This window comes from Mustela lutreola, chromosome 9, assembly GCF_030435805.1.
Source record: "Mustela lutreola isolate mMusLut2 chromosome 9, mMusLut2.pri, whole genome shotgun sequence".
NCBI lineage: Eukaryota > Metazoa > Chordata > Mammalia > Carnivora > Mustelidae > Mustela > Mustela lutreola.
The window spans coordinates 66,511,061-66,535,238 of NC_081298.1; the positions used below are offsets into that span (position 1 = coordinate 66,511,061).

At 43.5% G+C, this 24,178-nt stretch overlaps 1 protein-coding gene across 1 annotated transcript in view; it reads left to right on the top strand.

Annotated features, from left to right (window-relative positions):
- Positions 1-24,178, top strand: part of PIGF (phosphatidylinositol glycan anchor biosynthesis class F) — a 113,565-nt gene that overhangs the window by 27,194 nt on the left and 62,193 nt on the right. The gene's annotated exons all lie outside the window — the stretch shown is intronic.

Below are 24,178 nucleotides of genomic sequence, written 5' to 3' on the forward strand. Positions count from 1 at the left end.
TAGAATTGACAGCAGTTCAGTGAAAGATTGAAGAAACCCTGAACCACCTGTACTACTAATTTTCATCTTCTTTTTTATTAAAGCTTTTCCTGAGTGCATGGGTACAGTGTTGCCTTTTTTGAAGGCTTGCTAAAGAAACACTTAAAAGCATCAGTTTCTAGAACTAATTAATTTTTCTAAATGTATGTTGCTGTCATATTCATATTCATTCTACAGAATACTAGACCGCAGGCTATCTAGATGGTCCCAAAGGGAATATTACCTCCTGAAAATTTGAAACCCATACACTCTATCCATTTTTCATCAGTCCACCACATGATTTCCATTCATCCATCAAAAACATTCACAGAGTTAACTAAACTTCCACCAGACATCTGCATTAAGCAGTATAATCTGCAAGATAGTGCAATATTTCTCATGTACTTATTAGAGTAAAGCCTCATCAATTATTTATCATACATTTCCTACACACAAGGTGCCATGCTAAATCATATCTAACATTGTAGAGAGTCTAGTTTAAAAGCAGTTAATTACCTAAATGCAACTTTCACAGTTGACATTTGTGAAGCATGAAATGTCAAAAGCTATATTTTTAAGTTCCATGCACAGAAGACAGTGTTAATTGTTAAAATTTATTTGGCTTGTGAGACCTATTTTCTCCTCACGGCACTGGCTACACATTACCCAGAGACTGAGAAGTCTTTTTTTGTTGTTGTGTTTTTAACATGCACACTGTGGAAAAAAAAGAAAAAAAAAAAAAAAGATGAAAAAGAACCTTTACAGCGAAGAAGAGAAAATAGAGTTTAGTGAGGGAGTAGAAATATGTTAAAGAGAATATGGAAATTCATGGGGAATAAGGAGAGGGTTTGTTGTTTCGTATTTTGCAGGATGACAGGAGTGATATGTTGGTTTTTATTTTGTTTTGCTTGTTTGTTTTCTTTGAGCACATAGGTGAGTGCTTAAGTGTAGATAGAAAAACAAAATCAGAGAAGAGAATGCAGCAGCAGACAAGGAGTTTTAAAGGAATGTTCTAGACAGGTGTTTGAGGCAGTAGGGCTGTATTGTTTATTTGTTTTTTGCAGTAAGGAAGTGCAGACAGCGAGGCAATGTCTGGGTAGGAAACATGGATTGATGACAAATGGTTGTGAGAGATACTGGCTTGTTTATTATTAAAGAATTATGTAGGCATCAATTTGGATATATATAGAATCAAGGTAACCTACACCTCACCCACTTATTGCCTACTCTTGGAAACCATACACATCAATACAAACATTAAGAACTAGGAAAGTTCCAGAAAGGCCTCAGAAATGACTTGAGGACAAGCAACCTCCTGCCTGGGGTAAAGACTGAAAAGGAACGTGATTAAATTTTATGAAAGTAGGAAGTTCATATACTGTGTAATCAGGAATGACTCACCAGATTATCCAACACTAAAACTAAAGGGGGAGAAGGAGCCCTTGAACTTTGAAAAATGTAATTTTAGAACATGTAAGAGGAAATTGTACTTTACTCTTTGAGTTATAAATTGGTCATACCAATAAGTGACACAGACATGAACAAAATAAATGCAATAGCAATTTAGGTAACTGCATGGAGAAAGAACTCATTGTGAGTTCTTTAAAGGGAGCTAGAGCTATTTAGGATATGCCTATAGTTTTGTAAAGATGTTGTCCTGAATATCAGTTTTATCTTTCCGCAAAAACATCTCTCGGCTTGTCTATCAGAGTAGTCTTCTGAATGAACGATATTTGGGCTTACCGACTGGGACATCTAGTACCTAGCACAGTGCCTGGTAGGAAGTAGGCTGTTGGTCTTTGCTTGATTCCTTGAATCTCTTATGTACTTCAAGGATGTATGGCCTTCTGAAAACTGATGTTGTTTATCTAATATCCTAATATTTAATTTGTATGTGGAAATCATTTGAGCAATGCACATAATTGTCACTAATAAATAAACAAATGGTATGAATTGCTATTAGCAATGGGATGTTAATGCATAGGATGAAAGACTAGGTTCCACTGTGGCTTCTGCAACTGCTCAAGGAGTGGTCCATTCCCCCGGAGAAGTAAAATGATACAGATAAACAAGACTACAATGAGGCAGATAGCTGCCTTAATGAGCCAGTCTGGTATTGCTTCAAACCCAGATTCTTTAAATATGTGCTTCATATTTACTTAAAGAGAGCCTGACAACTACAAGTGAAAGAGGATAGGATCTTTCTATTGGCTTGAATAATTTAGTTCTGACCCAAACTTGTACCCTGTGCTCCACAGGTGAAACCTTGGAGAAGCCATTTAAAGTCCCCACGTGGGTGCCTGGGTGGCTCAGTGGTTGGGCCGCTGCCTTCGGCTCAGGTCATGATCTCAGGATCCTGGGATCGAGTCCCGCATCGGGCTCTCTGCTCGGCAGGGAGCCTGCTTCCTCCTCTCTCTCTCTGCCTGCCTCTCTACCTACTTGTGATTTCTCTCTGTCAAATAAATAAATAAAATCTTTAAAAAAAAAAAAAAAAATCAATTTGGATATATATAGAATCAAGGTAACCTACACCTCACCCACTTATTGCCTACTCTTGGAAACCATACACATCAATACAAACATTAAGAACTAGGAAAGTTCCAGAAAGGCCTCAGAAATGACTTGAGGACAAGCAACCTCCTGCCTGGGGTAAAGACTGAAAAGGAACGTGATTAAATTTTATGAAAGTAGGAAGTTCATATACTGTGTAATCAGGAATGACTCACCAGATTATCCAACACTAAAACTAAAGGGGGAGAAGGAGCCCTTGAACTTTGAAAAATGTAATTTTAGAACATGTAAGAGGAAATTGTACTTTACTCTTTGAGTTATAAATTGGTCATACCAATAAGTGACACAGACATGAACAAAATAAATGCAATAGCAATTTAGGTAACTGCATGGAGAAAGAACTCATTGTGAGTTCTTTAAAGGGAGCTAGAGCTATTTAGGATATGCCTATAGTTTTGTAAAGATGTTGTCCTGAATATCAGTTTTATCTTTCCGCAAAAACATCTCTCGGCTTGTCTATCAGAGTAGTCTTCTGAATGAACGATATTTGGGCTTACCGACTGGGACATCTAGTACCTAGCACAGTGCCTGGTAGGAAGTAGGCTGTTGGTCTTTGCTTGATTCCTTGAATCTCTTATGTACTTCAAGGATGTATGGCCTTCTGAAAACTGATGTTGTTTATCTAATATCCTAATATTTAATTTGTATGTGGAAATCATTTGAGCAATGCACATAATTGTCACTAATAAATAAACAAATGGTATGAATTGCTATTAGCAATGGGATGTTAATGCATAGGATGAAAGACTAGGTTCCACTGTGGCTTCTGCAACTGCTCAAGGAGTGGTCCATTCCCCCGGAGAAGTAAAATGATACAGATAAACAAGACTACAATGAGGCAGATAGCTGCCTTAATGAGCCAGTCTGGTATTGCTTCAAACCCAGATTCTTTAAATATGTGCTTCATATTTACTTAAAGAGAGCCTGACAACTACAAGTGAAAGAGGATAGGATCTTTCTATTGGCTTGAATAATTTAGTTCTGACCCAAACTTGTACCCTGTGCTCCACAGGTGAAACCTTGGAGAAGCCATTTAAAGTCCCCACGTGGGTGCCTGGGTGGCTCAGTGGGTTAAGCCTCTGCCTTTAGCTCAGGTCATGATCTCAGGGTCCTGGGATTGAGGCCTGCATCAGGCTCTCTACTCTTCAGGGATCCTGCTTCTCCCTCTCTCTTTGCCTGCCTCTCTGCCTCTGTGATCGCTCTCTCTATCAAACAAATAAATAAAATCCTTAAAAAAAAGAATGATTTTTTAAAAAATAAATAAAGTCCCCATGTCTCACTTATTCAATAAAAACTGAGCTTCTATTATATGTAAGACACTGTGGGGAGCACAGTTTCTGCCTTGTCTGGGCCCACAGTTTACTTGGGGGGATAAAATTCACTTGTAAAACAAGTGAATTTTAAATACTACCTCCTGAAAATTTGAAACCCATACACTCTATCCATTTTTCATCAGTCCACCACATGATTTCCATTCATCCATCAAAAACATTCACAGAGTTAACTAAACTTCCACCAGACATCTGCGTTAAGCAGTATAATCTGCAAGATAGTGCAATATTTCTCATGTACTTGTTAGAGTAAAGCCTCATCAATTATTTATCATACATTTCCTACACACAAGGTGCCATGCTAAATCATATTTAACAAAAGCAATATATGATAGCCTCAAAGTTGCATTTTTTTTTTTTTAAAGTAATGGCACCCCCAGCAAGAGCAATTGTTTCCTGCTGCAATAATCAGGAGGACAGCATAGAAGAGAGGACAATTGAGCTTGGACTGAAAGGATGATTACGTTTCACTGAACACAGAATTGGGGGACTGCTGTTCAAGCAAGTGACATGGCAGGAGCAAAGGTGCTGAGGCAGAAAGCGCTATGCTGTTTTGGTGTGGCTGGACAGATGGTTTGTGTGGGCAGACAGTGGGAGAGAAGACTAGAAACCTGTTTCTTCCATGGCATGTGCTAGGAACTTTTTCATTTCAGTTGCTACACTGAATAAATAAATTAAGGAAGGTTGGTAGAAAGAACCCCACAATGAAAAGCAGGAGACCAGACGTCAGTGTTGTCACCAATTTTCTGGAGTCCTTCAAAGGAATCACTGTGAGGCTGTGTTATTCTTAGCATTGAGTGGAGGTAATTGGGCTAGTGCCTACCTGGTCCTAAGGGTTACCAGGGTGAAATGAACGATCTGAAAGAAGACTCTTAGAAAAGTAAAACTACTTTCCCCCCTATCATGAATAGTTATGGATTAAAGTAAATTTAGATATTCCTGGTAGCAACAAATGTGTGTTTTCTACCTAGAGTAGTTTACAGGATAATCTCACTTCTTATTTACAAGTGAAAGAAACTGTGTGCGTTGGGGAGGGGAAGTTGAGACTGTGATGATCCTTTGGGCCAGCTAGCAATACAACAAGGTCTCCTGGACGGAGGCAGGGACAGAGGCGGTGTAGAGTTTGCTGCTCAGTGTCAAACGAGAGGCCCATCAAAGCACCTGGAGACAAGCCAGGGGAGCAAGCTTCCTGGAAGTACGAGTCTGGATGGAAGAATTCATTGAGCCCAGGAATATCATCAGATTGCAAAAGCCTCCTGGTGTCCTTCCAACTCTACACCATGACCTTGCTCCAGCAGCTCATGACCCGTGCACAGGTTGCTGATGCAGAACAGGAAGGAGGGCTCTTTGCCAGTGACTCACCTGGAGCCAATCTACTTTGGCAGCCAGCCACAAGTACAGGATGGGTGTGCCTCCATCACAGCTTCTTGGATGAGTCTTGCTGTTTGCAGCCAGCTTTCCTCAGCTCTGAGGTTCCAGGATGGACTCTCTACCCAGTCGGAGTTTTAAGTACAGCCACCCATTTCTCAAATGGGCTTTGGTTTAAAAGATTCTTTACTGACTCAAATCAGGTCAAGACACCCATGAAGACACCCTATGCAGATCCCAGGGGGTGTGGCGGCTTTTGATATTTACACTCTGTGTATATGAGAAGGTACTGGCGGACAGACCCATCCCTGTGGCACTGCCACCAAAGCCGCAAAGGAGTGGCTGTCTTCTGGAGAGTTTTCCTTGGCGCCCTTGCCCAGAGTCATTGCCATGTCAGGTCAGTGACCAGATGAGCTCATTTCCCCCAGTGTGGTGAGTTATCCTAGAAAATCTAGACCAAACCCCTATGAAGCGGAGTCTCAAGTCTCCAGTTTTCATGATGGAGTGTTTCCACAGGCATCTTCTTCCTAAGCAAACACTGGAGTCGCCATCTCAAGTAGCGCTCATGGGCAGTTGCAGGAAAGGAAGTGAGGACTGGGTGGCTGTGAGTTTGGGGCTGCACTGAGATGCACTGCACCTATATGTTCTGTTCCCTAGGAAAGCTGATTTAGGGCCAGTGTCAGGTGTCTCTGACTGGGAGAATCCTGGGCTCCCTCATTCAATTTGGGCCACACCACAGAGAAGCATGGGCCCCAGAGGAGAAGTGCAAACACAGGGGGAAAGAACCTGAGTACAGAGGAGCTATGTCGCCAATCACCAGGTATGGACAAGACGAGAACAGCTAACATCGCTACCTATAGAGAATTAGAGCAACACTTGTCTGGATTCTTTTTTCTTTTCTTTTCTTTTCTTTTTTTTAGATTTTATTTACTTTTTTGAGAGAGAGACAGAGCCAGGGGAGGGACAGAGGGAGCAGCAGATCCCCTGCTGACCAGGGGCTTGATCTTGGGACTCCAGGATCATGACCGGAGCCAAAGGCAGACGCTCAACCTACTGAGCCACCCAGGTGCCCCTTGTCTGCATCTTTTGAAAAAGTTTCTCTTCAAGTGAGCAAGAAACATTCTTCTGGGGGAAGTTCTCCACCACATGAGTCTCCTGGTCTAGGAAGTAATACCAAAACACCTCCATTTAAATCTAGAGGTAAAAATGCCTGTCATTTCATTGTGTGCCTGCCTCTTATATCAATATGATTTCAGAAGGGTTGGCTGGTACATGTGACATGTCTCCATTACCATGAGGTAGGTGAGTGTCAGAAAAGTATTGTTAATGGCATTTGAGAATCTGTCAGTGTCCTAGTACTGTAAGTGAAGACAGTGATGAGTAGAACTGAGGTACAACTCCAAGAAGACAAGCACAGAGCCCAGTGGCAAGCCATGAACAGGACTGGCATTTTGCAGCAAAGCTGCCATGAATGAGATCAACCTTAACTAATTACACCTTGGCATACAGCTGGGAGTTACTTGGCAGCCCAGAAAAGCCTTGTCAAGACAGGTGAGGGTCTGAGCCTCAAGATTTTTGATTTGCATGCTGAGCCATCCAGGTGGACCAGGGTCAAATGAGGTCTCTGAATCATGGGGTTAACCATACTCTCACCTAAGTCCTGACAACCTGGCAAGAGTGAGCCATCGGGAACATGTAGATATGCCATGTGGGGCTGTGTCGCCACAAGTCTGCAGCATATAGATTTATGTTTCTGATTATTCATGACTTATTTTTGTATAATGACATATATTTACAATAGACATTTATGTACTAAATGTCGTTATTTTCTCCCAACTTGGACTAGGTTAAAAATTTTAGGAAACCTATCTTTACCATCACAGGTAGTTCAGAGTTGGGACATAGAGTAGTAAGTTTCCACTCCTCAAACATGGTGACTTTGGAAGATTCACTGGATGTGTAAGATTTTCATTCTCTGATACCAACCTTCTGGAAGTGCGTCCAGAATAGTTTCACTGAAACGCAGTTCCAAAAGCAGCAGAACGGACATTGGAATGGCTGGGGATCTGTACCTGGGCTTCCTCTTTGTGAGATTATTGCACTGGAAAGAATTTGCTTTTTTTTCCTCTTCATTTTTTTTTTTTTTTGAGTATAGTTGAAGGGTATTTTCTTTGCTCAACTCTTTTCAAGAAGTAGAGTAACCCCTACCTGTTCTGTTCCCTCCTTCACTGTGTCCCCTCAATATTTGTGGACTCCTTTCCCTTGGAATTGTTTACTGCATGCTGCTCTGTGATACGTCTTGTGTAGTAAGCCAAGCGGGTCCCAGGGCGAGCCATGGGTCCTGCTACCTCATTAACCAGAATTTCCCCAGAGCAGGGCCTGGTTCTCTCCCATCCAGCCTTATATACTCATGGGGCAGAAGCACTTGACTCACCTCCTATCTCCTCCCCAGGGCCTTTGCATTGGCCCTTGACCTCAGGTTGCTGTCCAACCATGTGGCTGCAATAGGACCATGAGAAAATAGGCTTCCTCTTCATAGTAAAACATGCAGTCATGGCCACCTCTGATTCAGAGACCATGGAGTCTGGGAATTTCTGGGAATTCTCAGGTGGCTGGCAGAGGTCTGCTCCTTCTTTCCATTCTCATGCACTCTCCCTTTCCCGTTCCTTCCCTTTGTCTCATGCTAATTTTCTATACCCTAGTCTGAAAGCCTTGTACAGGCAAGAAAATCTTCAACATCTCCCTGTACAATTATCACAAGCTAAAATAAAAAACAAATGCAAAAGGTAAAATATATTGCAAAGCCGTGGCATCGCCCTTGAGTCTTTGCAGTTGGTGGTGTCATTGTTCGTGAGCTGATGAAGCTGGGAATTGGAGTTGGGTGGTAGTTAGATACCTATTAGAGAGTTTTGGAACCACTTCTCTGAGCTTCACCATATCATGTAGCCCCAAATTATTTGGATCCATTCTGGGGCAACTGCTTGGCCTGGAATTGTCCTCCAAGTTCGTTCATTGGCTCTTTTCCTTTTCCTTTTCTTTCTTTCTTTTCTCTCTCCCCCCCTCCCCCGCTTTATTTCTATTTCATGGATTGGCTGCATTTAGCAGAGTAGAGTTAGTGTTTTTAATGGCCTGAAAAATGATATCCAGATGCTCCATACAAAGGAGGGGCCCTTCCCTCTAATTGTGAGACTGCCATAGTGATCCTGAGCCTGGTCCCTCCCAGCTGGACAGTTGCCCTGAGCTCCCAGGGGGTCTACCTTGGGAGACCGCCCGGGAGCTCCAACTGGCCCCAAACTCAAGGAAGGAAGGCAAACCATCTGGAATGCATCGTCCAGATTGGCTCCACTCTGCCCAGGCACCCTGACAGCTTTTTGGGACTGCTTGAGGCTTGGATTTAATCCATCAGGCTCTCCAGTCTGAGGCCTCCAGACCTCTCTGTCTCCTTCCAGAATCTGGATCCCACAGAGGCACAATTAGGCCTGCTAGCCACTTCCAAGTTTGGCTTACTTAGGAAAAGAACCAAGGTGTGCTCTGAGAGACACTTTCTAGCAGCTCTTGGACTAGGAACAGATAAAGGAAAGGGACTGGTTTCAGCAAAAGCCTTTCCCTTTCCACCCCATTCTATTCCCACTGCCATATCCTGACCATCCACACCAGCCCTGACGATTGACACTTATTTGGAGAGGAGAAAGAAAATTTGTCCATTCCAGGATGCTTTGGGAGCCTTTAAAAAGGACAACCTCGCTTTCCCTAGCATTGTTTCACCATGCAAAGCCTGCTTGAGAGAAATAAAGGGATAATCTCTATAGGCAGGGGAGTGGTTAGAAAGGAGTTTGGAACTATCCTCAAACCAAATTGCAGGAAAAGGATTGAGGGTTTAAAATTCTTTTTCTCTGAAACCATAAACCCCTACAAGCTATCAGTGCATTTATTGCTAATTCTTTTTCTTAGGGCAATAAATATTTTGTTAGAATTCAAGAATAAATTGTTCCTTTACAAAGGCTAAGCATCCTTCTTACCATTTTTTCTGTACTTCTGATTTGTTTCTTCATAGACAAGAAAAAGATAATTCCCCCCAAATCCCTAACCATGGGAGCACAGATTCCAAGTTAATTGGATCCAAATTTAATAAAATCTAGTATGTCTCAAATCAGGCTAGTTCTCCCAAATGGTTAGAGTGTAGTGGCAGTGAATCCCAGAATAACCCAGCACACCACCCCCCCAAAACCCTGCCAAGAGTTGCCTTTGAAGCCTCCAGTGTGTTTGGCAATGGGGTAGTTTCCATGTTCCTGCCTGAGTCGTCCACCTGGCAGTTGTTTCTGTGTCTAGGACTCGTCTCTGCTGCTTCCAGCCCCACTTTAAGTCTCTGCTCACCCCTCTGGTGTTGGCCACCCAGAACCTGCAGATGACAGTCTGGGATCATGATGGAATGCTGCTAGAAACACAGAAGTCTCAGCAGAAGTGAGTGAAGCAGGCCCTGCTTCTGGATATTGTCCCACTCTCTCCCTGGGTCACCCCCACAAAGGCTGCACAGGTATATCAACATTTGGAGCAAAGAGGAGGTCTTATTGGCCCACAGAAGACAAGTTAGAGTTGAATAGCAGAAGTTCTCTGGTCACTCCACATAGGGAACCTTTACTTTCCCCTAGGATCCAGCTATAGGTTCGGGTATAGGCCAACCCTCCAGCCCAGGAAGGGGATCAGTGGAAGCATAGTCCCTCACCCTTGGCTGGTCAGTGGAGTCCAGCCTCAGAAGGTCAGAGTGGAGCTCCTGGTCAGAGTGGAGCTCTAGCCTCAGAAGGGGATTTAGGTGCTAAGCAGGATAAAGGGGGTTACATATTGGACACCATAGTCAAAGCTTTGTGAACTTGGAGAATATAGGCAGAGCTGTGACTCAGAGCCAATCTGTGTGACCAGTGGTTGCCACAGAGGCCTCGGATCTGGGGCATATTGACGAGCAAAGATACAAGGGGAGTAAAATAGGCACTAGGGTTTTAGGAGTGGGCACCTGGCTGTGGGAACAGGACCTAATCCTAAATCCCACTGGATGATAGGGTGAGTGGGCTGGGCTGGGCTATTTATATACTGAGCCAGCAGGGCCAGTGAGGTTGGGACAGGGAAGGCAAAGGAAGAAGGAAGCAATGGGGAGACTGGTCATCTTCAGCCATAAAGGAGAGCATGTTTATTATTAGAACAGCACCTCCCTGATACTCTGGCCATATACCAGCCTGAAGAGGTGGGGAAAGCACCAGATTAGGAGTCAGGAGTCTGTTCTAGTCTGGTTCTAGTCAGTAACCGGCTGTGGGCCCTCTGACATTTATTTTCATTAACTGTTAGGCTTCAGCTTCCTCATCTGTGACATCAGGAGATGGGGTTAAATCAGCGATTCTCACATGCATCCTCATATGACGTTGGATCTGTTCAGATAGATGAAATCAATAGATTTCATAGATAGAGAGAGACAGACAATCTCTGTCTCTGTCTCTCTCCCCGCCCCTCTCACTCTCTCTCACACACACTACAAGCCACATATAACTTGGCTAGTAAAATACCAGTCTTCTGATGTGGTAGTTAAAAGCTCTATGACCAGGTCTGCACTCCGTGTTCCAGAAACCCAGCCCACATCCTCTTTCTCATTAGCCTGTCGCTGAAACTGGAGCCTGGCTCTACAATGGATACATTACAGTTCTAGTCAGCAGGTGGCAAATTGTATAATCAATTCTTGTCTCCTCTACCTCCTGCCCAATTAGCTGGAGATAAGAAAGGAAGATTTATTCTTTTCCACAAGCAAGGTCACAGCCTGAAGTCGAAATAGAAGCCAGTTTCCATCCTGGCTCTCCGAGGCTGCTGCATTGGATTGGCTAGGAGGCAGGTGGATCTGCCTGGTAGCAGAGATTTAATAGGCAAAACGGTGCAGGGAGGAGAACCAGAAGGGAGGAATAGCTTCACTAAGCCTGTTGCCTTCTAGTTATAAAAAAAAAAAAAATTTATAGATCTATTTATAACCCGTCTTGCTCCACAAAGGATTTGAGGCACTGCCTTCTTGTTGGAAAACCCTTGATGCCAGTACTTGGCATCTGATACCATGGACTCTTCTGAGCTGATGCAAGGGGCTAAGTCTTATGCACACAGCCTCTGTGGAGGGTACAATGGCTCCTCTAGGCAGTGTATTCTAGAATATCCTCTTCCTGCTCATCCCCTTCCTTCCATCTGCCTCCACAGAGAAAATGTTGTCACCATAACCTGGGGCACCTGGGTGGCTCAGCGGTTTAAAACCTCTGCCTTCAGCTCGGGTCATGATCCTGGGGTCCTGGGATCGAGCCACGCATCGGGCTCTCTGCTCAGCAAGGAGCCTGCTTCCCCCCCCGACCCCCCCGCCTGCCTCTCTACGTACTTATGATCTCTGTCAAATAAATAAATAAAATCTAAAAAAAAAAAAAAAAATCTATAAATAAATAAATAAATAAACTACATAACCTGACTCCTGGCTTTACATTTTCCCAGTAAGGTCCAGTAAACAAGATCCACTAGGAAACATTCAAGTGATCAGTTTGAGGAGTAGTTGTCAAAGGTGTGTACACACAGGGAACTCTTCAGCTTCCTTCAGAGGTCTGTTCCTTGTTGGAATGTGGCAACTGATCAGTCATTAGTTAGCTACTTACTCTGAGTTGATCTGGGTCAGGGGAAGGGGCAGGATTCAACTGAAACTTGGCAAATGCCTAAAAGAGAGCCAGGCCTATGGTAAATACTCAATAAGTGTTACTTAAAAACCAACCAGGGGTGCCTGGGTAGCTCAGTGAGTTAAGCCTCTGGTTTCGGCTCAGGTCATGATCTCAGGGTCCTGGAATCGAGCCCCGCATCGGGCTCTCTGCTCGGTGGGGAGCCTGCCTCCCTCTCTCTCTCTGCCTGTCTGTCTGCCTACTTGTGATCTCTATCAAATAAATAAAATATCTTTTAAAAAAAACAAAAAGCAAAAAACAAAAACCAACCAACCAACCCACGCAGTAATGGATGCAGATTTGTACTGGGACCATCTAGATCCTCTTTGGGAGAAAACAGGCCACAGCCGTGGTTTAAACTAGGTTTATTTCTTTGTGGCACTAATTGATCCCTGTGACTCTGAGTCCCCAGTTCTGGCCTCTTTTCCTCCTTCCCTTATCTCCTTAGCGTGGGACAGTACTGAACACCTGAGTCACTCCTAGTTTTCCTTTCTCATAGTAAATATTTCCAGTTCCTTAATAAACCCCCTCAAAGGAGATTTACAAGAGAGATTTAGGTACATATACGAAGTCCCTGGGCCAGTAGACTGATAAAAACAGGTAGGGAAAGGGGCGCCTGGGTGGACTCAGTCTGTTAAGTGTCTGAATTCAGCTCAGGTCATGATCTCAGGTCCTGGGATCAAGCCCCACATTGGTCTACCAGCTCAGCGGGGAGCGTGCTTTTCCCTCTCCCTCTGCCCCTTCCCCCTGCTCATGCTTTCTCAAATAAATAAATAAAATCTTAAAAAAAAAAAAAAAACACTAAACTAAGTAGGGACAGCCTTGTATCATTTTTGACGTTGGCAAGCTTCCCCATACCATCTTGCTTGAGGCCCTGGAGGCCCTGGCCCCTGGATTTCAGATATGATCTGGTCACTGGTACCACCTTGCATGTTTAGACCCTGCTCTATCCCATGTGGCCCTCGGTGCTCTACATGTAGATGTTCCCTTCCCTGCTTCTTCCATTTATCCACAACACTGCCTGCTAAGGTTCTTTCTGGAACGTGACAAACCATTTAAAAATTTTTATAGGGAAGAGACAAGAGCAAAGAATAGATAAAACATGTCTTTTTTTTTTTTTTTTAAGGATTTTATTTATTTACTTGACACAGACAGAAAGTGAGCACAAGCAGGCAGAGTGGTAGAGGGAGAGAGAGAAGGAGGTTCTCCACTGAACATAGAGCCCAACGTGGGGTTCAATCCCAGGACCCTGGGATCATGACCTGAGCTGAAGGCAGATGCCCAACTGACTAAGCCATCCAGGTGCCCCAGATAAAACACTTCTAAAAAAAGAAAAGATACCCTACCAGATATCAAGGCTTATTATTAGCTGATAGAAATTAGAACTGTGTTATTGGTGCAAGGATATAAATATACCAGTAGAACAGAAGAAAGAATCTAGAAACAGACCCACATGCATATATAAATATGACCGAGAAGACACGACTGGCAAGTGTGATTGTGATCCGTTCTATAAATGGTACTGTAAAATTGGTACCCATTAATATGAAAAAAAAAAAAAGAGGATGGACCCTTACTACAAACAAAGATGAATTTTGTAAGATTATTTATTTATTTATTTATTTGAGGGAGAAAGAGAGAGAGGGCAGAAGGAAATGAAGAAGCAGATTCCCCTCTGAGCAGGGAGCCTGATGCAGGCCGTTCTTAGGACCCTGAGACCACTTATGTAGCCAAAGGTGGACACTTCACCAGCTAAGCCACCCAGGCGCCCCAAAGATGATTTTCTGATAGAATAAAATTTAAGTATAAGAGACACAATTTTAAAGATCTTTTAGAAGAAACTACGGAGTAAGTTTATTAACTCAGAATAAGTAAGAGTATCTCAAATAAGCCACAGCAGGCAGAAACCATAAAGGAAAATTTAATGCAAATTTATACATTAAAATTTTAAACTTCTGTTCATGAGAATTCACCTTAATAAGAGTGAAAAGGCAAGCCACACTTTAGGAAAAAACATTTGCCACATATGTCAACTGGCAGAGGATTAGTGTCTAGAACATAGGAAGGACACAAATGGGTCAGGAAGAAAGAGAAACACCCAAATAGTAAAAGAGACAAAAGACATAAACAAGCATTCAGAAATGGGCAATGAACAAGGGAAAAGATGCAAATACAAAATGCAAACCAAATCTACCTAATTCATATCCACCAGATAGCCAAAAGTTAAAAAGTCCAACAATAACAAATGCTGGAAAAAATGTGGAACAACCAGAACTCATATCTTATTAGTGTGAGCAAAAATTGGTCCTAGTATAGGAAAACAATTTGGCATTTCCTGGTAAGGGGCAAGGTAAGCACACCTGAAAACCCAGCAATTCTACACCCAGGTCAGTAAGTCTCAGTCTCTCTCCCCTCTCTCTCCCCATATCGGTATCATATCCACATTTATGTCTCTATAGCTGGAGACATTATGCAAGAATGTTTCATGCCGCATATTCAGACTGAGCCACCCAAATATCCACCAACACTAAGTGAACACGTAAGTTTCGTTGTGTTCATTCCGCCTACAATTAGACAGCAGTGAAAATGAACAACAGCTACACGCATGAGTGTAGATGGATCTCACGGGCACCAGCCCCTCCAGGATGTCCTCCCTTTGGCCCCAGTACAGTGAGTGTCTCCCTGGTTCCTGACCCACAGAAGCTTTCATCAGAATTCAGCTGGGACTACTATTGATCAATTACTTGAGAAAATGGGTTAGAGCTGATGAGACAATGAAGTACTCCAGGTTTAAACATCTTATTTTAACTGAAACAGACATATATTGGTTCATTTGCCAGGCTTTTGATGAAAAGCCTAGGCTTTTCATTTGGGCCTGAGTTCCTAATCATCTTTTTTTGCAACGTTCCGGTTTCTCCAAGGTGGAGCAAGACCACAGTCACTTGAGAAGCCCAAGGTCACAGGGCTTGCAACAGAACTGGTACTGGAATGACTTTGTGTTTCTCAGCACAGTGCTGAGCGGAGGAGTGTCCTATAAATTCAGTTGAACTGCACAGAGCTACTTGGAAGGGTGCCCGCTGAGGGTTGGGATAGGAACAAAAAGGATAAGCTGTAAGATGCAGGCGGGTGCCAAGAAAACTGGACTTAGATTATCACACTGCCTCTCGTGGTCTTCCCTTGATCAAGTACCGGGCACAACTAGGAGCACACACACAAAGCTTCACACAGGGTCTCTCTTCCCCTGATGGCTCACTCTGGGACTTCATGCTTTTTTGGTCTGTGTGTTGGGGGGTGGACTGGGAAGGCTGGGGAGGAGGGGAGGACACAGATGGTGAGGAGCAGGCTTTGGCTTCCCTCCTAAGCTCAGCTTCCCCGGCATCTCTGGCCCCTTCTCTGTCCAGCCTGTGCTCCGATGTTAGAATCTAGTTTATAGCTATTTAAAAGTCTGCACTTGACCCTGGAATACTGGCAAGCTCCAGAGGATTTAGAGATCATAAGTACACTTTCCTAGTGCTGTTGATGCTTCATGTGAGAGCTTAGCAAGTGCCAAGGAGACAGTCGATATATATGTGTATGTGTCTGTGTGTGTGTACATGTGTGCATATATGTGTGTGTGTGTGTGCCCGCACATGTGATCTTTCCCCAACCTAGGCCAGGCACGCATAGATTGCACGGGGTGTCAGGAAGTGCCCTTCCAGTTCAGGGCTCCTAGAATTTCAAGGTACACATGCTGCTGTAGATTTTATTGTTTCTCATAAATATTATCTTGTTTCCCGCACATGGGCAGTGCTCTCCCAGGCTTTGCAGGGGAGGCCATGCAAGTCCAGCCTGTTTGTTTTGGCCCAGCCTGCTGAGGGATAAAGCAAGGCCGGTACTGGCCCTTCCCTGGCCCTTCCCGGGGTGCTGGCAGCCAGCTGTGTGGGAACAGGCAGCTGCACGGGGAGAGATGACCGAGTCCCAGCACAGTGGCTACAGCAGCTGGAGTAGGAGGTGTGGGGAGTGGTGAGGTAGAAACCCTTTAGCACTGTGTTTTCTCATCCTCCTGCCCTCTCAGAGATCCTGGTGTAGGAGAACTGGAGCATGGCGGTACAACTGGCAGAAAAAAAGATGGAATTTCCTGAAGTACTCCTGATCAGTACTCTATGAGTATTATTTATTTCCTGTTAGTATGGTTTAGGTTTTTGAGAGATTTGGGCTGGGCTGGAGGAAGACTTTTTTTTGCGAACAAGGGTAATTAAATCCTGGGTCAGAAACTCAGATCCCTCTAGAACAGCTTCCTGATTTTACAGATGTTCAAACTATAGCCCAGAGAGGTTTGCTAATTTGCTCCAGGTCACACAGCTCATTTGGTGGTACATATTAAGAAGGCTTTATTTTTAAGTTTTCATTTTAATTCGAGTTAATTAACTTAGAGTGTTATATTAGTTTCAGGCGTACAATATAGTGATCCAACACTCTGTAAGATACCCTGTGCTCATGATGACAAGTGCCCTCTTTAATCCCTATCACCTATTTAATCCCTCCCCCCCTCCCATCCCCTCTGAGAACCATCAGTTTGTTCTCTATGATTAAGAGTCTGTTTCTTGCTTTCTCTCTCTTTCTCTTATTTTTCCCCCTTTGTTTTGTTGCTTTAATTCCACATATAAGTGCAAGCATGTAGTATTTATCTTTCTGTGACTGACATTTCGCTAAGCATTTTACTCTCTAGCTCCATCCATGTTGTTTCAAATGGCAGAATTTCATTCTTTGTAGGGTTGAACTATATTCCATTCTATATATCTTACATCTTCTTATCCATTCATTAATCGATGGACACTTGGGCCGCTTCCATATATTGGATATTGTAGATGAAGCTGCAGTAAACAAAGGGGTGACTGGATTCCTTTGAATTAGTGTTTTTGTGTTCTTTGGGTAAATACCCAGTAGTGCAATTGCTGGGTCATAGGGTAGTCCTATTTTTAACTTTTTGAGGAGCCTCCATACTGTTTTCACAGTGGCTGTACCAGTTTCTATTCCCACAGTTTGCACAAGAGGTTTCCTTTTTCTCCACATCCTTGCCAGCACTCATTGTTTCTTGTGTTGTTGATTTTAGTCATTCTGACTGGTGTGAGGTGGTATTTCACTGTGGTTTTGATTTGTACTTTCCTGATGATGAGTGATGTGGAGCATCTTTTCATGTGTCTGTGGGCCATCTGGATGTCTTCTTTAGAGAAATATCTATTTATGTCTTGAGTTTGATAAATTCTTTATATATTTTGGATAGTAACCTGTATCAGACATGTCATTTGCAAATATTTTCTCCCATTCTGTAGACTGCCTTTTTGTTTTGTCGATTGTTTCCTTTCCTGTGCTTTTTATCTTGATGGAAGTCCCAATATTTCATTTTTCTTTTGTTTCCCTTGCCTCCAGAGACATATCTAGAAAGAAGTTGCTACAACTGATGTCAAAGAAGCTACTGCCTGTGCTATCTTCTAGGATTTATGGTTTCCTGTCTCACATTTAGGTCTTTAACCCATTTTGAATTTATGTTTGTGTATAGCGTAAGAAAGTGGTCCAGTTTCATTCTTTTCATGTAGCTGTCCAGTTTTCCCAACATCATTTGTTGAAGAGACTATCTTTTTCCCATTGGATATTCTTTCCTGCCTTGTCGAAGATTAATTGACCATGTAATTATGGATTTATTTCTGGAGTTTATATTCTGTTCTATTGAGCCATGTGTTTATTTTTATACCAGTACCATACTGTTTTAATGACTACAGCTTTGTAATATAACTTGAAACCCAGAATTGTGATGCCTCCAGCTTTGCTTTTCTTTTTCAAGATTGCTTTGGCTATTTGAGGGTCTTTTGTGGTTCCATACAAGTTTTAAGATTTTTCATTCCAGTTCTGTGAAAAATGCTGGTGGTATTTTGATAGGGGTTGTGCTAAATGTGTGGATTGCTTTGGGTGGTATAGACATTTTAACAATATTTGCTTTTGCAATCCCTGAGCATAGAATGCCTTTCCATTTCTTTGTGTTGTCTTCAGTTTCTTCAATCAGTGTTGTATAGTTTTCAGAATGCAGGTTTTCACCTCTTTGTTTAGGTTTTTCCCTAGGTATCTTTTTATTATTGGTGCAATTGTAAATGGGATTACTTTCTTAATTTCTCTTTTTGCTGCTTCATTATTGATGTATAGAAATGCAACAGATTTCTGTACATTGATTTTGTGTCCTATGGCCTTTTTTTTTTTTTAAGATATGTTTATTTAAGGGGCACCTGGGGTGGCTCAGTCAGTTAAGCATCTGCCTTTGGCTCAGATCATGGTCCCAGAGTCCTGGGATTGAGCCCTCCGCTGGGTTCACTGCTCAGTGGGGAGTTTGCTTCTCCCTCTGCCCCTTCCCCAACTTGTACTCACTCTTGCTCTCTCTCAAATACATTAATAAAATCTTTTTTAAAACAAGATTTATTCGAGAGAGGGGGAGAGGAGAGAGGGAGAAAGGGGTGGGGAGTGGGGGAGAGGCAGAGGGAGAGAATCTCAAGCAGACTCCCTACCGAGTGAAGAGCTGGTCTCAGGGCTCATCTCAAGAGCATGAGATCATGACCTGTGCCAAAACCAAGAGTTGGCAGGTTAACCAACTGAGCCACCCAGGTGCCCCTGTATCCTGTGATTAATGAACTTATTTACAGTTTTTTGTTGGTCTTTTGGTTTTTCTACATAGAGTAGCATTTCATCTGCAAAGAGTGAAAGTTTTCCTTCTTCCTTACTGATATGGATTCCTTTTATTTCTTTTTATTGTCTGATTGCTGGGCCTAGGACTTCCATCTCTGAGTTGAATAAAAGTGATTAGAGTGGACATCCTTGTCTTGTTCCTAACCTTAAGGGCAAATCTCTCAGCTTTCCCCTATTAAGGATGATGTTAGCTGTAATTCTTTCGTTAAGTGGACTTTATAGGTTGAGGTGTGTTCCCTCTAAACCTACATTGTTGAGGGTTTTTTTTTTTTTTTTAATCATGAATCCATGTTGTACTTTGTCAGATGCCTTTTCTGCATCTATTGAAATGACCATTTGGTTCTCATCCTTTCTCGTATTGACGTGATATATCACATCGATTGATTTGCAAGTATTTGGAAACCAGGATTAAATCCCACTTGATCATGGGGAATGGAAATGCTTTTTTTTTTTTTTTTGATATATTGTTGAATTTTGTTTTCTTTTATTTTGTTAAGAATTTTTACATCCATATTCATCAGGGATATTGGCCTGTACTTCTCTTTTAGTGGAGTCTCTATCTGGCTTTGGTATCAGGATAATACTGGCCTCATGGAATGAATTTGAAAGTTTTCCTTCCTTTTCTATTTTAAGAAGAGTATTAATTTTTCTTTAAATTTTTGTTAGAATTTGCCTATAAATCCATCTGGTCCTGGACTTTTGTTTGTTGGGAGTGTTTTGGTTACTGACTCAATTGCTTTGCTGGTTATTGGTCTGTAACAATTTTCTACTTCTCTGTTTCAGTTTTGGGTAACTTATACGTTTCTAGGGATTTATCCATTTCTTTCAGGTTGTCCAATTTGTTGGCATATAGATTTTCATAATATTCTCTTGTTGTTTTTAGAAGTCTTTTTTTTTTTAAAGGGCTGACTCAGAAAACTTTCATTAATTTTTACACTAAGTGAAAAGCAAATTAGCAACTGACTTCTCTGTTTACTAGCTCTGGTACTTTGTGTAAGTTACTTATCTTCCATGTCCTCCTCTCTAAAGTGGGATAAATAACACCTTTCAGAACCATTGCGAGGATGAATAAGTTGACATATGTTTGGCATCGATCTCAAGCTCTCTAACGGCTCAGTAAATACTAGTTCCCTTTTGCTTCTCTCAGTATTCATTTTTTCCTCTTCCTGACCTTTAAAGTCCTTGTAAAGAAAAGTAAAATAAGTTCACACCTTATTTCACGGACAGGCTTAGCTCAAATCCATATGGTAAGGCAATGTCAACAGAAGTGTCCCTGGCAACCCAGATACATCATTGTGAATGGCATCATGGGAAGGACCTGAGAGCAGAGGCTGAAGTGGGGCAGGGGGTGGGAGGGTGGGGAGTGGATTTACCGAAGGGAAAGGCCACCAGATGGAAAGTCAGGGGAGACTCTCTTCCCACTGAAAAGCAGAAATGTGCTAAAGGAGGAGAGGCGTCAGGGAGGTGACAATGACCACAAGACAAGGGTAAGATGCTCTTCTCCCGAGAGGACTGGAAGGCCATCTGTGGGTGTTGGATTAAGTAAGGAGGCCAGTGATGACTGAACAGCCCACAGATCCCAGGAGGGCTGCAAGCAGGGCAAGTCAGTGCCCCAGGGCAGGAATGGGAGTGTCAGAAATGTGGGACTGCCTGGGGATGCAGTCCAAGGAAAGATACCGCCCCCGTCCTCCGCAGCATTGTGAGCTGAGGAAGGACGTGCCCAACCCAGGCAGTGTTTGGCGGCATTGGCAGAGAGGGGCTTGCCAGCTTCATATACCAACCACCAAATTAGGGATTCTAAAAACTGTTTTATGTTCATTACACTTCTTCTTACAGCTCCTGTGCCAGAGATGCTTGGCAGTGGGAAGCAGACTACTTGATTTGCGTAATAGATATTTTCACATACAGCATACATAAAAAACAAAAACAAAAGTGTCATAAAATTTTAATCTGGGCTTTTCGTAGCAGCAGTGGGAAGCACAGAGATTTCATCATCATGCTATCTCCTCTAGGATCTGTAGAACAAAACAGAACATTCGCGGAAAAAGAACGTGTTACTGTTAAGCAACATTGGACCGGGGGACCACTGAATGCAGAGTCGAATGCACAATGTGGGTGGCTTTCCCCTCACGCCCCATTGGAGCCCAATTCCAGTCTTGGAAGCTTTCCTAGTAGAAAACTACATGGTGACTTTAGCTAAACCTCCCCAGGCCACATTAGTTTGTGGGAGAGGATGCCATCGCCTTTGAACAGCAGGGGTCCCAGATACTTCTTTCCTCCCACAGATCATCCCTGGGTAGTCTCCCTATTGTTGTATGCCTCTCCACCACAGGGTGGCTCTCCTCTGCAGCTTCCTACCCACAACCCAAGACCCCAGAAGCCAGAGTTGAAATGCTAGGTGCCAAGATTGCCCAGCTATCACCCAAATCCACCTGGCCCCCACCACAAGCGGCCCTGAGGTACCAGTCCAGGCAGGGGTTAACATCCACTCAAAGGCGAGAGACTTTGCCAGTCCTGGTTGCCAGTGACTTGAGGAGGGCCGCATCCAAGCGACAGATAGAAAAGCAAACCAGGGGACGCCTGGGTGGCTCAGTTGGTTAGGCAGCTGCCTTCGGCTCAGGTCATGATCCCAGCGTCCTGGGATCGAGTCCCACGTCGGGCTCCTTGCTCAATGGGGAGTCTGCTTCTCCCTCTGACTCTGCCTGCCACTCTGTCTGCCTGTGCTCATTCTCTCTCTCTCTCTCTGACAAATAAATAAAATCTTAAAAAGAAAAGAAAAGAAAACCAGGTACCATGCAAACCAGCTGTCTTTGTGAAAGGGCCCAGGGGCAGAGCAGCACAGCGGGAAGAATTCCCTGAGCCTAAGAGCTCAGAGTGGCTGAGGTGGAAGGAGAGATGGATGTGACTTGGCTGGACAGCCTGTGTCCATTTAATGTCTACTGCCCTTGGCACTCACTCTGGGTCACTCTCACTGATGCTTCATATGACTCTTACTAGGTTTCCTAAACCAAGCTTAATACCCCCTCTGATAAAGAACTTGGGTGAGTTCCTAGGACTTTACCAGGAGTCTAAAGCTGTTTGTATGTAACATCACCACCTCTCATCAAAGATACTCGTCTTTGCCTCACCCAGCCCTGCCTGGTCCCCCCCCCCCCCCCCCCCCGGGTTCCCCCTGCCTGGGGCAGGTGGGCGTGTGGCTTCCCTGCAGTCAGGGGAGCAAATCAAAAACAGAGCTGGTGAAGGGAGAGGGCTGGGCCTGGTGAGCCAAAGATGAGCGTTGAGAAGGAGGAAGCCAGGGAGGTAATTCCAGGACAATGGCGGTTTCAGGCTGGCAAGCAGGGGTATGGTGAGGAGAAAAGTCTGAAACATGGGCTGGAGCCATGGCCCTACCCAGGCCTTCCATAGCAGGAGGCAAGGAAAGTCTGCATGTATAGTCCTCCCTGGCCATACACGCCCCAGGCCCAGGTGTGGGCCCCTCCAGATACCTCAGCTTTCCTATCAGGGCTTTCTGGGACTTCTTCCCTGAGTTGAGAACTTGTTTAGTGTCCTTCTTAGTTCAGGAAAGTAAAGCCTGGAGTTTGGGGACCAGTCATCAATCCTTAACATACTTTCTGCCACTTCTCCCCAGAGGCCTATGACGTCTGTCATGCAAATAGGATCTTCAGGCTGTTCCTAAGTTCAGGAGAGTAGATGTACCTTGTCCCAACCCAGATTTTTACTGTCTGACCATTTGACCGTTTTCTTAAACTGCCAGTTACATTTTTTAAAATTATGACATATAATATAGGTCTTGTCACTCCAATTAAATAGTAAGGTACTTTCTAAGTATTGAGTGCTTATTATGTTCTAGACTCTTTGTTAAGTGCTTTATGTATTTGAACACATCAAATCTACATAACCACCCTATGAAGTGGTACCATCATTTTTTATCCCCACTTTCCTGGAGGGCGAAGTGAACAGAGATGTCAATAAAACTAGCCCAAGGTTCTGGTTCTTATGAGTTGAGCAAATCACAGCCTCTCTGTGCCTCGGTCTCCTCATCTCTAAAATGGGATTTAAAAAAAAAAGACAGTTCCTGCCTGATAATACTGCTATAAAAATTAACTGCACTGTTACTAAAGCGCAACAGTGCCTGACCCACATGTGTTTGTTAAGTAACAAATGAATATCGAAAGGGCAGAGCTGGTTGTAACCCAGGTGATTTGATTGCAGAGCACACATTCCTAACCACTATCCATGTTCTTGTTGATTGTGTCCTGTTCTGTTTCTTCTGAAAGGTTTGGCAGGGCTTTTGGTTTCCACCTCACAAAGACAGGGAAACTGAGCTATGGAAGTTCAGGGCTACACGTGAGCTTCTCTTCTGGAGAATTCCATGGTGACTTATCATGTATTCTCAAAGGCCAGGCTCTGCTCTGATCACTTTACACATATTAGGTCTTATACTTCAGGCACAGTCTTAGGAGGTAGGTACTGTTATCCATTCCATTTTATAGAAGAGGAGACTAAGGTACAGACCAGTCTGCTGTCATATCTATCCTCTACCTGAGACCAATCAGTTCTGCTCCCAGGCCCTGAAATAGGAGCTGTGGGCCAGTAACCCAGGAGCTCAGCACAAAGGTATCCTGCCGAGGGATCTACACCTACCCTTGACTCCCCTTTTTTGCCTTGGACTATGACCAAGCCTTCTACTGGACTCCAGGTTCAATGGCTTACCATGGCCTACCTTCCACAGGCTTATCAGGATCTCCCAGTCTGGCCCATTTCTTGGATGACCAGCAGTCATAGTTTGCCCAGGAATGCCCCAGTTTTAAAGCTGAAAGTCCTGTGTTATGTGAAACCTTTCAGTCCTGGGCAAACCAGGATTTTTGTTTACCCTGCACACTGCGTAAGCCTGTAGCCACTCTTACCCAGTGAAGCTTTGCTCTTGGTGCCTGGTAACACATGCAGCTTCCTACAGATCTCCAGAAAATAACCTCTCCTCTCCAAATGATCCCTCAAATTGTCATAATTTAGCAACATCTCTGTCACATTTTATTTTTTTTTTCAAGATTTTATTTATTTATTTGACAGAGATCACAATAGGCAGAGAGGCAGGCAGAGAAAGAGGAGGAAGCAGGCTCCCTGCTGATGCGGGGCTCGATCTCAGGACCCTGGGATCATAACCTAAGCCGAAGGCAGAGGCTTTAACCCACTGAGCCACACAGGCACTCCTGTGTCACATTTTAAATCAAAAGAGCATAAAGTATAATAAAAAATCTTGTTTTCCAGATGGAGGAGATGTCTTGGATTTACTTTTCTAAAACACACTGATGGGCTATAAGCCAGCAGTTTCCTCTCTGTCCTTCACACTTGACCCACCAAGCTATTATTTTGTTTTCCCTCTGTGTTTCCAGTTTCCCCAAACACTTCTAATGATTTCCTTTCAGCCCAAAGCAAGTAGCAGAATAGAGACCTGGGCTT